This window comes from Echinops telfairi, unplaced genomic scaffold, assembly GCF_000313985.2.
Source record: "Echinops telfairi isolate 266 unplaced genomic scaffold, ASM31398v2 ScPeMD7_7469;HRSCAF=8507_1, whole genome shotgun sequence".
NCBI lineage: Eukaryota > Metazoa > Chordata > Mammalia > Afrosoricida > Tenrecidae > Echinops > Echinops telfairi.
The window spans coordinates 128,253,950-128,266,545 of record NW_022111373.1 but is presented as its reverse complement, the minus strand read 5'-3'; positions in this window follow the sequence as shown (position 1 = coordinate 128,266,545).

The following is a 12,596-nucleotide window of genomic DNA, read 5'->3' as shown; positions in this document are numbered from 1 at the left end:
TCTGTGTTCCAGTTTCTCCTTATTCTTGTCTGCATTTGCTGTTGTCTCTCTGTATGAACTGTGCTATCAGTGCTAGGGTGAAATGATCTCTAGGTGTTGTTTTGCTGTGTGTTACATTAATGGCTAATGATGGGGAGTTTTTCTCTTTGTATTTAGTAGCTGCCTGAATGTCTTCTTTGGTGAAGTGTCTTGTAACATCCTCTGCCCACTTGCCGTTGGACTGTTTTATCATCATGCGGTCGAAGTGCTAAAGTTTTCTGCACATTTTAGAGATTAGCCCTTTGTCTGATATGTTATTGCTACTTCCTCTCACCCCAGACTATCGGTTCTTTTTCAGTAAAGTCTTATGATGTGCATAAATATTTAATTTTTATGAGGTCTCCATTTTTCAGGGTTTCTTTTTCAATTTGTGCATTTTTATTTGGGTTTCATAGTGGATGCGTGCCACATATTAAAGTATTTCAGTTTTCCTCTATTTATTATTTGATGCTCTTTATAGCTTTAGTTTATACCTTTAGCTCTTGAATCCATTTTGAGTTATTTTTGTCAAATATGTGTGAGAGATATGGATCTTGTTGTCTTTTTTTTTTCTTCCACAAATGGGTTTCCAGTTTTGCCAGTACCATTTGCTAAAGAAACTATGTTTCCCCCATTTAATCCTTTGGAACCCTTTGTCAACAATTAGCTTGCCTCCGTGGGTGGATATACCAGGGCTAGATTTTCAACTCAATGATGAGTAGGATGATAAAGTGAGCAATGAGACCAGGGAGGTATGAACTTCTGATAAAAATCAACCACGTGTAATTAAAAGTACAACATTTTCCACTGATAGTGCTCAGATGGCAGGGACAGATGACCACGAAGAAGAGAAGGAAAGATAAACAGTGAAGAAAGGGGAAAGAGCTGTAACATGACATCTTTGGGATTCTGATCAATGTCACAAAGCAAAATTTAGTTAATCAGAATAATAGATGATAGCTAGCTAGAAAGGTCTTTCATCTCATAAGAAGTAAAGGCTATCCAGAATGCATAGATTTCATTTGTGTCTGTTCTTATTGCTATTCTTTAATCGATGCATTAAAAGTAAGAAGTTAGTTAGAAGGATGATTTTGGTGAAAGGTAATACATAAGAAGTAGAGGACAGTGCATCTAGACCTCAAAGCCATTACTGTCTAGGATTTTGTCAAGGAGTGAAGTACTGTCTCTAAAGCAATCTGTAACTGCCCACCATGTAGTTTAATACCCAGGAAGCTGAGATATTAATATTAATATTAATACTGACTATAAGAATGAAGACATTATTATGTCTTGAGAAGATCATAACAATTTTCAGGAGAAACATTAAAAAATCTAATAATTACAATATGGGTGCTTTTTTAGAAGCATCTTCAACTAGTTCCTTTGAACTAAGTTTAAATTTAGTTTGTCTGCCAGCAATGTGAGGAAACAGAAATAGAAAATAAAATGATGGAAAAAAAATAAAGTAAAATGATGAAATAAGTTTAGAGGGATCCCTGAGATTCAATTTTCTATGTGTGAATCAAATTTTTCCCATCAATGCTTTGGCTTTTATTGGTCATAATCATGTTCCTCATCATTTATCTGTTAAATTTATCCATAGTTCTTCAATAAAAGTATTATTTACATATAAATTGTATCAGTAATTTTATTCTCTATTTTTCTCAATCAAAATGATTGCAAATCATTAAAATTATTCTGAATTTTCATAACTCAAGGTAATCCTCATTTTACTGAACATTTATCAGTACGTTTTCAAAGAAAATAAATTAAATCCGTCTGAATGAAAATTTTAAGCAAGGCAAATAAGTTTCTTCCATGTATAAACTTTCCCTCCCATAACTCAATGCTTGCCTATCCTAAGAAAAGCCAAATGTCCCAATCTCTTTCAATGAGGCGTTAGTGCCTGTTGTGAAAAACTTTTACTAGTGCTAATTGCTCCAGCAAGGAATGAAAAGGAAACAGCAGGCCCGGGGTTCTGTGCTCCATAGGACTCTAGTATGTCGTTAACCCTTCTAATTACAGAAGGTACAGTGTGCCCTTAAAGACATCAGACTATGCAATTCACAATACAAAGTTTAAAAATGAAATAAGAGGCACCAAGATTCCCTGAAGACAATTATAAAGACCCATAACACCTGTTCTCAATCATGGGAGGCAAGAGAGGAAATGCGCACCACATGATACATTACATGCAACAAAGTAGTCCAACTGTGTAAAGAAAACCACGTGCAAAAAGTAATGGTCAAGAGAGAATGAAGCAAAGTCAGCATTGTCATGGTGGGATTGAGCCCTGGTGATATCTTGGAGTAGCTCCATGGTGCCAAGGTCTGTTTGTTATCCCACAGAAAGGGACACCTGTGCCATCCTCAATTATTTGTTCTAGTCATAAAAATGTGCAACTTACAAGATAATTTGAGTTTAATATTTCAAGTAATAAATGATAAACGCTTACAATATAACTGCCAAGTATTTTGTCAACCTTTGGCTCTAGCACTCCCTATTCATTAAATCTATGTGCTGAACCAATAATATGAGAAGGACTATATGCTCTAGGTAGCCAGCAGAGGGACTATGAGGGTGGTCTCTCCAAATGCCTGCCTAGGGCCACAACACAGGGGATGCAGGGAAATCAGGCACCCTTTATACACCTATGGGAAAATTCCTAACTGAGCATGCACAGACACAAGCCACCCTGAGCACAGGCCACCTTAGGCACCAGCAGTGTGACATCACCTAGGTGCACGTAAACTCAGCCAATAAGGTCAGCCAATCCTCAACCAAACCTCCCCAGGCAGAGGAGATCAAAGCCGTCCACAGGCTGGCCTCCACCCCACCCCCACCCCACCCCACTTTCAGGCTTGCTTGGCAGGCAGAATGTGGACACCCATGCACCACTTGGGCCCTCGAAGGCCTCTCTCTTAGCCCCTGGAATTTTCTGGTTCGGCAAGTGTACCTGTTTCTGTGTTCTGTCTTTTTTTTTCTTTTCTGTGTTCTTTCCACGTGGTTGTTTTGCATTCAGTCGCGACCTCCTGAGCCATTCCTGTGTTGCTTTGTTTGCTTTCACGAAACAGCCTGTACTTTTTGAGACTGTAGTACGCGAAACTTCACTTCTCCTAAGAAAAGTCACTTGGATTAGAAAAAAGGGTTCTGCCACGTGAATTCTTTCAGTGTTGTGAAGCCAGAGCCGAGGTACCCTAATCTAGAAACCTAACATTTGGAAAATGAAATAATAGCACGTTTGGAGAGGTGGTATTAACAACCTGCTGTGTGGAGAGGACACACCTTGCTTGCAGACAGCTAGGAGGACTTGAGCACTTGGTGATGCGAGTGAAAGGCTGCAGCCTTCACTGTGGGTTACAACTCAATGTAAAGGAAAACACAGTCCTTGCAATTAGACTAATTGACATGATGATAAATTAAGTAAAGGAAGAAGTTGTCAAGGATTTCATTTAATTTGGATTCCATTACTCATGGAAGCAGGGGTCAATAAATTGGATATGCTGCATTGGCAAATCTACGGTACAAAACCTCTTTAATGTTGGAGAGTAAAGATATCACTTTGAGGATTCAGGTGTGCCTGACCCAAAACATGATGTTTGCGAATGCCTCATATAAATGTGAACGTGGGACAGTTAGCAAGATCACAGAAGAAGTGATGCATTTGGATGTATGGTGTTGGTGAAGCATATTAAAAGAAAGTGACAATGGCAAGACTTAGTCTCACATGCGTGAACGTGTCTGAAGGGATCAGCCATGGAAAGAAACATCATGATTGGAAAAAGATAACCAAAAAAGAGGAAACTCCTTCTCCTTTGTGTAGCTGGAAGAAGTCAGATGTGGCCCCCATAGCATTCCCTTGGGAGGCAATTTAAAGTGTGGCTTTTTAAGCAGAATCTAAAATTAGCCAATCCCTTGTAAGATACTTACTGTATGTACTTGAGTATAAACCAGCTCAAATATCAGCTAAGGCACCTAATTTTACCACAAAAACTGCACTAAAAATGTGCTGAAAAACTCGGCTTGTACATGAGTGTATACAGTATTGTGGAGAGCAAACTAATAGATCCCTGTGAACCATTTATGCAGATGACCAGACAACAAACCCTAGCAAACGGCTTATGTGGAGAACAGATAGACCAGTCACTGGCCAAAGCGTGACCCTACTAGTCGTTCTGGAAGAACTAGCGATTCAGGGCCAGAAAACCCAAATGAAAGAAACTACTCTATGGACTATAGTCATTGACAACCAAACTCTCAGCCTTATTTATTGTCCTTTCAATGAAATAGAAGCCATACTTTTTTTAACATCTTAATCCAGACATTAATTTATTGAAAGATTATATATGGGTATATTTCCCCTCTCATTATTTGTATAGTGTGTGAAACCCTATAGCAGCAACCCAAACATGGAAAACGGCCCAATGGTGCAAGTGCAAGTTCATGAGTGTGTGTGTGTGTGTGTGAAAGAGAGAAAGAGAATCAGTGCTCCAATATCATCTATAGTCTTGGATTTTCTTCAAAATACACTGGTTGAAGACAGAATTCAGTTCCTTTTGATTCTATAGCTGAGGCTCAAAGTTCTTTGATGACCTCCATGGACCTCCACATGGACCTTTTACAAGATGACATATTTTCTCCTTCAAGACTACCAGGAGAGTTTCTGATTCTATCACGTAGATCATCTTTTAAAATCTCACACACAGTGCCATTCAGGATAATCTACTTTTGTTAATTTAATGCCAACCTCTGAGAGATTTTGATGACATCCACTGAATCCATTTATCTTACTGACATAAGGTGGCCTAAGCATAAAGGAGCCCTGTTGGCAGGGCGATTGGTTCAGTGCCTGGTAGCTAACCAGCTCCTCCATGAGAGAAAGATCTGACTATTGGCTTCCACAATGATCACAGCATTGGAAACCCAGTAAGATAGTTCTCTTTTATCGTCCTGAGTCACTAAGCGTAGAGATCGATTCCAAGACAAGACTTTACATGACATGTTTGCATGATTCCATCATGTTCATAGGTCTTACCAAGGCTCAGTCAGAGGGAGTTATATAGGGTGTGTGCATTATCTGACAATCTTCCTATCATTTCCAAATACAACATTTTATGCTAAAAAGTAATAATAGCATTAATTATATTTTACTTTATAAAATTTTCAAAGGTAATTGAGTCTACTATTTCAGATAATCTCTGAAGCTCAATTAGTATTATGGGTTTCCATAGTGGTTCAGAGGTATAGCAAATTACATTTCCTTTAAAATGTCTGTTTCTGTACTTCTAGTCTTATGAAATTGTGGATTCACTAGAACCTATATAGTCTCAAACCATAGCCACGGTAGCTTTTCACTTTCAAATGAACTAAGATGAATTAAAATGAAAAAGCAGTTCATTTTCTACTTGCACTTGGCATATTTTTAGTAAGCAATAGTCTGATGTGGCTATTGCATATTGTATTCAACCATTCAGATATTGAACATGCCCATCATCATGGTAAATATATTGGACATTCTGACTCAGAGGAAAATGTTTCTCATGCTTTAGTATGCCTATATTAATTTCAACAGCTCATTACAACAGATTATGAAACCTCTCCCTAAAAGAACCTGATGTAAGGACTAAGAATGTACATTTCAATGTAGCTACCAGGTGAGACTTTTAATGCTCTTCTGGGTACCATTATTTAAGATTCATTGATTCAGAGATATTAATCTGCTTGCTTAAGTTTACAGAAAATACTAAGGAGAAGTGTCCTAAGGCACATAGGAAGTATGCATCTGAGCATGTGTTCTATAAATAGAAATTCTATTGGCAAAGAGGATAATTGTTTTCATTTAACAGAATTTTGCTGCTATCTGCAGGTAAAAATAAATATAGACTACTATTATAATTTCACTATTGTGGCCACAAAAATATTGTCAAATAACTAAAAATGAGTAAATAGTTATATAGATTATTAAGGATTTTCTAAAATAGAACTATGAAGCAATAGCCAAGATATCATTAAAATATATTTCATATCTATATATAATACAGTACAAATAGACATTTAAGAAATATTTATCTAAACACAATATTTATGTTAATAATCAAATAGTATAAATGGTGATTATTTTCATTTGATATTCTATTTAAAGCTAACATTGATTTGCCTTCCAATCAGGTCACAATTGCACAAAAAAAGGAGAGCTAAAAGAGTTATTTTTAAAAATTATAAAATATTTGCAACCATCTGTCAAAACTACTTCATGAGCTCAGAATTTGAAAAATGTCAATACTTGAATATAAATACTCATTGTGCATATAATTTCATTTTATTGACAATTCACTTTTTGTAATAGAGCCTAAATTTAAAATTAATTTCTTCATTTTCCTTTCAGAAGATAGGAAGACCTTGTTTCTGTCAGGTAACTTTGGTTCACAGCAGTCCTATGGAACAACAGCAAAGACTGTGCAGGCCCCCGCCATCCTCCCAACTGTTTTTCTGTTGGAGTCAGTCCTCTCAGCCACGGTGTCAGTCTACCTCACTGAGAGCCTTTGACATTTTTGCTGGCCTAACCAAATATATTATCCTTCTCCCGGTCTTAATCCCTCATGATACCATATCCAAAATAGGGAGACTGAGTCTGCTCATCTTAGCTTCTAATGCACATTCTGGGTGCACTCATTCATCTACCTGGTGTCATGCATTTTTCTTCCAAGTAACATAGGCAGGCACAAAAAATGTTTTTAAATGTTAAAAATCCAAAGTTATGCTATGCTTTTCTTGTTCACATGCTTCCTCCTGAAATGGTTGCATGCCAACTGGTCCTTTTTGGTACAGGGATCTTGTGTATTCTTTCAGTCTCCTATTGATGATTCCTACATTATTTAGTATTTTGCCCATAGAATCTTTCACTGTTGTATCTCAAAACTTATTTTTTCTCTTGAGTTCTTTCAATTTAACATTTACTATTCTTTCTTTTTAGGTTTCTAACTCTAGGTCTTTGCACCTTTCATTTTACTTTGTCCTTACCAACTACCTTTGAATTTTCTATTCACTCTCTACTAATCATTTCTTCCTTTTGCCTTAGCTACTCCTCAGTTCAGAGTAAGTTCCAGAGTCTCTTGTGATATCTATTTGATCTTTTCATTCTTTCCTGTCTTTTAAGTTACCTTTTGCTCTCTACATGTATGATGGTCTTGATGTCCTCCCACAGCTGAGCATATGTTCTGTCTTTAGTGTTCAATGCATCAAATCTATTCTTGAGATAATCTTAAAATTCAGATGGGCTAGATTAAAGTTTTGGCTCTCGAGGACTTGTTTTCATTTCATTCAGTGCCACCCTGGACTTACAAATGAGCAGTTGGTGATCTGGTCTACAGTTAGCGACTGCTCTAGTTTTAGCTCCTGATAATGAGCTTCTCTATCATCTCTTCCTCCCAACTGAACTACCAGGTAACATGATAAATGGAAGAAAGGATTGAAGTTGTCAAGGAGTTTATCTTGCTTGGATCCACAGTAAATGCTCCTGGAAGCAGCAGTCAAGAGATCAAAAGATGAGCTTCAATGGGTAAACCTGCTGCACAAGACCTCTTCAGAGTATTGAAAAATAAGGATGTTGTTTTGAGGACTAACATGTGTCTGACCCAAGCCATGGTATATTCCATTGTCTCATATGCATGTGAAAGTCATACATTAAATAAAGAAAAAAATGATGCTTTTGAATTGTGGTGCTGGTGAAGAATATGAAAGTATAGGGGAATTCTTAAAGAACAAACCAACCAGTTTTGCAAGTATGGCTACAGTGTATGGCTACAGTGCTCCTTAGAGGCAAGGATAGCAAGACTTCCTCTTATGTACTTTGGACATATTGTCAGGAGAGACCAGTCTCTGAAGAAGGACATGGCATTTGGTAAACTGGAGGGGTAGCAAAGTCAAAGAAGCGCTCAAGGAGATGGATTATCACCGTAGATGAAACAATGGGAACAAGCATAGGAACAATTGTGAGGATGGTGCAGGACTATGCAGTGTTTCCTTTAGTTATGCGTGGTTCACTTTGGGTCTGAGCCAAATTGATGGCACCTAACAACAACATGACCACTTCCCACAAGTACAGTGGGAATTTTACATGTATGTATTCCACCTGGACAAGTCCATGTGTAAGTCCTTTTTTGTTGTTGAAAAAGGGTATTTGTGATGATGAATACGTCATAAGTCTTGAAAAATTCCATCATATCTCCAAGGCCACACTTTCCAAATATTGTTCCTCCCTCTTTATTTCTAACTTTTTTCCCTGTTCAATTACCAATATTATTCAATGCATCTTGATTACATGTCTGATCAATTTCAGACTGAGGCATTGGTAGAATCCTTCAATTTATCATTCAGGCTTTACTGGATTGGTGCATATATTTGAACAATACATGTTTTGATTGAACTTCTTGAATGGGTTCTCAAGGTTGGGTCCTGCTGAATTGTAAGCTGACTCCACAGGGAAACTTTACTTCTGCTTGATCTGGATTCTGCATTTGTGTGAAATGCCTCCAAGGATCATTCTGGCTGTACTTTTTCCAAGGTAGATTAGTTTGTTCCTTTGGCAGTCCGTGGTACTTTTAATATTCTTCACCAACCACATCATTCAAATATTTTGATTTTTTTTTGAACTTCCTTTAAAGTGTCCAACTTTCACATGTATATGAGGCAAGTGAAAATAGCATGGCTTTGGCCAGGCACACCATAATCCTACAAATAAAATCCTTGCTTTTCAACACTTTAAAGGGGGCGTGTTCAGCCCATTTACTCAATGCAATGCTGCATTTGATTTCTTGATTACTGTTTGCATGAGCATTGATTGTGAATCCAAGCAATGAAAATATTTGAAAACTTCAATGTTTTTCTCTGTTTGTCATGATTTATCTGCTAATCTACTTGTGAGGATTTTGGTTATTTTTGCACCAAGTTGTAATCCATACTGAAAGATGCAATACTTGATCTTCATCAGCAAATTCTTCAATTCCTCCTCACTTTCAGCAAGCAAAGCTGTGTCACCTGCATATTGAAGGTTGTTAATAAGCCTGCCTTCCTCCAATTCAAATGCCAAATTCCTCATATAACCTAGCTTCTCTGACGATTTGCTCAACATAATAGTCAGATCGAATAAAAATATTGAGAGGATACAACTCCGACCCACACTTTTCCTGACCTCAAACCTTGTGATATTCCCTTTTATTGTTTGCATAACTGCCTCTTGATCCATATGCAGTTTCTCCATGAGAAAAATGAAGGGTTTTGGAATTCCCATTCTCCTCCAAATTGACCACCATGTGCTATGATCCACATAGCTGGATGTCTTTGCATAGTCCATGAAGCACAAGTAACATCTTTCTAATATTCTCTGCTGTTAGCCAAGATTCATTTGAAAACAGCAATAGCATTCCTTGTTCCATGCGCTCTTCTGAATCCGGCCTGAACTGGCACTTCCTTGGCAATGGACTACTACAACCGTCATTGGAAGATTTTCTGCAAATTTGTATTTGCATGTGATGTTGATCTAGTCCTTTAATTTGAGCATTCTCTGGGCTAACTATCTTTGAAATGAGTACCAATATGGATCTCGGCCTGTCAATTGGCTAAGTAGATGTCTTTCAAATGTTTAGCAAAGATGAATGACTGCTTCCAGTGCTTCACCAGCTCTTTGAAACAATTCGATGGCATTCCATCAGTCCCTAGATCCTTTCAGTGTAGCTTGGGGTGCTTCTTTTAATACCAGTGGGTCTTGCTCAAATGCTTCCTCCTGAAATTGTTGAATGCCAACTGGTCCCTTTTGGTCCAGTGTTCCTGTGTATTCTTTCGATCTTCTTTTGATGATTCCTGAATCACTCAGTATTTTTTCCTGTAGAATCTTTCATTGTTGTAACTCAAAGCTTAAATGTTCTCTTGTCTTCTTTCCGTTTAACGTTTACTGAGAGTGTTCTTCCTTGTTTGGTTTACTAACTCTAGGATTTTGCACCTTTTATTATAATATTTTACTTTGCTCTGAAGCCGCCCTTTGAGAATTTCTGTTCAGTTCTTTTACTTCCATCATTTTTTTTTGTTTGTTTCATTTTGTTTTGTTGTTCATCTGTTGCTTTTTGCCTTGCTACTCTATGATCAAGAACAAGTTTCACAATCTTTTATGGAATCAACTTTGATCTTTTCTTTCTTTCTTTTTTTTTTTTTAAATGACCTTGTGCTTTCCTTAAGTTTGATGTTCTTGATTGTCCCCACAGCTCCTGAGGTCTTCTGTAATTTCTTTTAATGCATCAAAGCTGTTCTTAATATGTTCTTAAAATTTGGCAGCGATATCCCCAAGGTCATGTGTTAGCTCTCATAGACTTCTTTAGTTTTCTTTGCTTTAACTGAACTGAAATCTTGACAATTGATGCTGTGTTCCACAGACCTTGGCTGGGTTTAATGGCTAATATTGAGTTTCTCTGTCATCTCCTCCTGCAGATGAAATCAATTTGACTTCTGTGTATTCTATCTGGAGAGATACATGTGTATAGTCACCTTTTGTGTTATTGAAAAAAGGTATTTGATACAAGTTGTTGACCTTAAAAAATACTACTGTGGATCTTAAAATAGTCTAGAGTACATTAAAAAGAATGGGAATTAAAGAACAATTAATTGTACTCATGTGGAATGGATACATCTAAAAATAATCACTCAAGCAGAACAAGAGAATACTGCGTGTTTTAAAATCTTAAAACATTTACATAAAGGTTTATATAAAGGTTCTATATGTCATCATATCTATTCAATCTACATTTGCCCAAAATAATGTAGATTATATGTGACACTATATAAAAGGAGACTATATAAAGAAGACTATGGAGTCACAATGGGTAAAAGGCTTATTATCAACCTCAAATATGTAGATGATACAAACCTTGCTTACTGAACAAAAGTAGTACTTGAAGCACTTGCTGATGAAGATCAAACTGCATGCTTAATTGCTGACTACAACTAAATATAAATAAACAAAATCCCCACAACTAGACCAATACCCAACATTATGAAAAATGGAGAAAATATTGAAGTTGTAAAGAATTTGTTGTACTTGGAGCTACAAGTGAAGCTCATGAAAGCATCTATCAAGAAAGCAGGCAATGTATTACACTGATCATATCTACTGCACAAGACCTGTTGAAAGTGTTAAATAGCATAGATATATATCTCTTTGAGAACTAAGGTACCAGTGATCCAAGGTAAGGTATCTTTTACTGCCTAACAGGTTGGTGAAAGGAGCTCTGATGATACAGCTGAGTAAGTGTTGGGCTGCTTGCCAGGGATCCACTTGTTCAAAACTACCAACAACTACTTGGAAGAAATATGAGACTACTTACATACAGACATATAACTTCACAAACCCTATGAGGGATCACTATGAGTCAGAATTGACTTTATGGCAATTGTGCTAGGCCAAGTTTACTAGAGAAACAAATCCATATGACACTCATATATGTGTAAGAGAGAGCTTTATATCTGAAAGCTTTATATATCAGGAAAACATCCCAGCCCAGTCCAACTCAAGTCCATAAGTCTGATTCTAGACTATAAGTCCCTCTTCAGACTCACACAATCACCAGCAATGATACAGAATGCAGAAATATCACAGACTGTGGGTACAAAGTCTTTTGTATCCCATGGTGGTGGATATATCTTCCAGGCTTTGGCTGCCATTAGTGTTAGCCAGTAGAAAGGTGAAGGCAGAGAGAAATGTGAGGATGGGGAGTTTTCAGAGCCCTCCTTATAAGAAGGCTACTCCCACAAAGAGTCACCATTAGGCTATGACTAGATTGACATGTTGAATACCCCTCTATACTTTTAAATGTTCAAGTTGACATGAGATTATATAACTAGCACAGGAAATCAAAACAATGAAGAGGTACCACCTAACACCCATCGTAGAATAGAGAAACAAAACCAGCGACACTCATATATGTGTGAGAGAGCTTTATATCAAGAAGCCATTGTAAATGGACAAATGTAAGACATGAAATAATAATAATAATAATATATTATTATCAAAGATTCACAAGGGTGGGATGGTGGAGGAGGGAGGGAAAAAAAGAGGAGCTGATACCAAGGGCTCAAGCAGAAAGAAAATGTTTTGGAAATGATGGCAACATATGTAAAAGTATGTTTAATAGAATTGAATGATGGATTATTATAAGATTTGTGAGAACACCCTCAATAAAATTATTAATAAAATCTATATATCATCTATCTTGCTAACTATACATAAATCTAAAGAAATTAAACTATGATGGATGAGGCCAACCAATAGAAAAAATTAAAAACAGATAGAAGTAGTTACATATCATAAGTCAGATACTAGTTCATAAGTCCGAACTAGTCCACAAGTCTGTTTTCAGCCACATGTAATTATCCAGAACACAGGAAGCTCACAGGCCGGTGTGTGCAAGACTGTGTGGATCCAATGGCAGTGGCTGCATCACAGGGCTCCTGCAGGTCTCAACGCGGCTTGTCAACAGGAAGATAAGGCAGAGAGAGAGGGGAGCCGCCCCCCAGAGAGCCATTTATCTTAG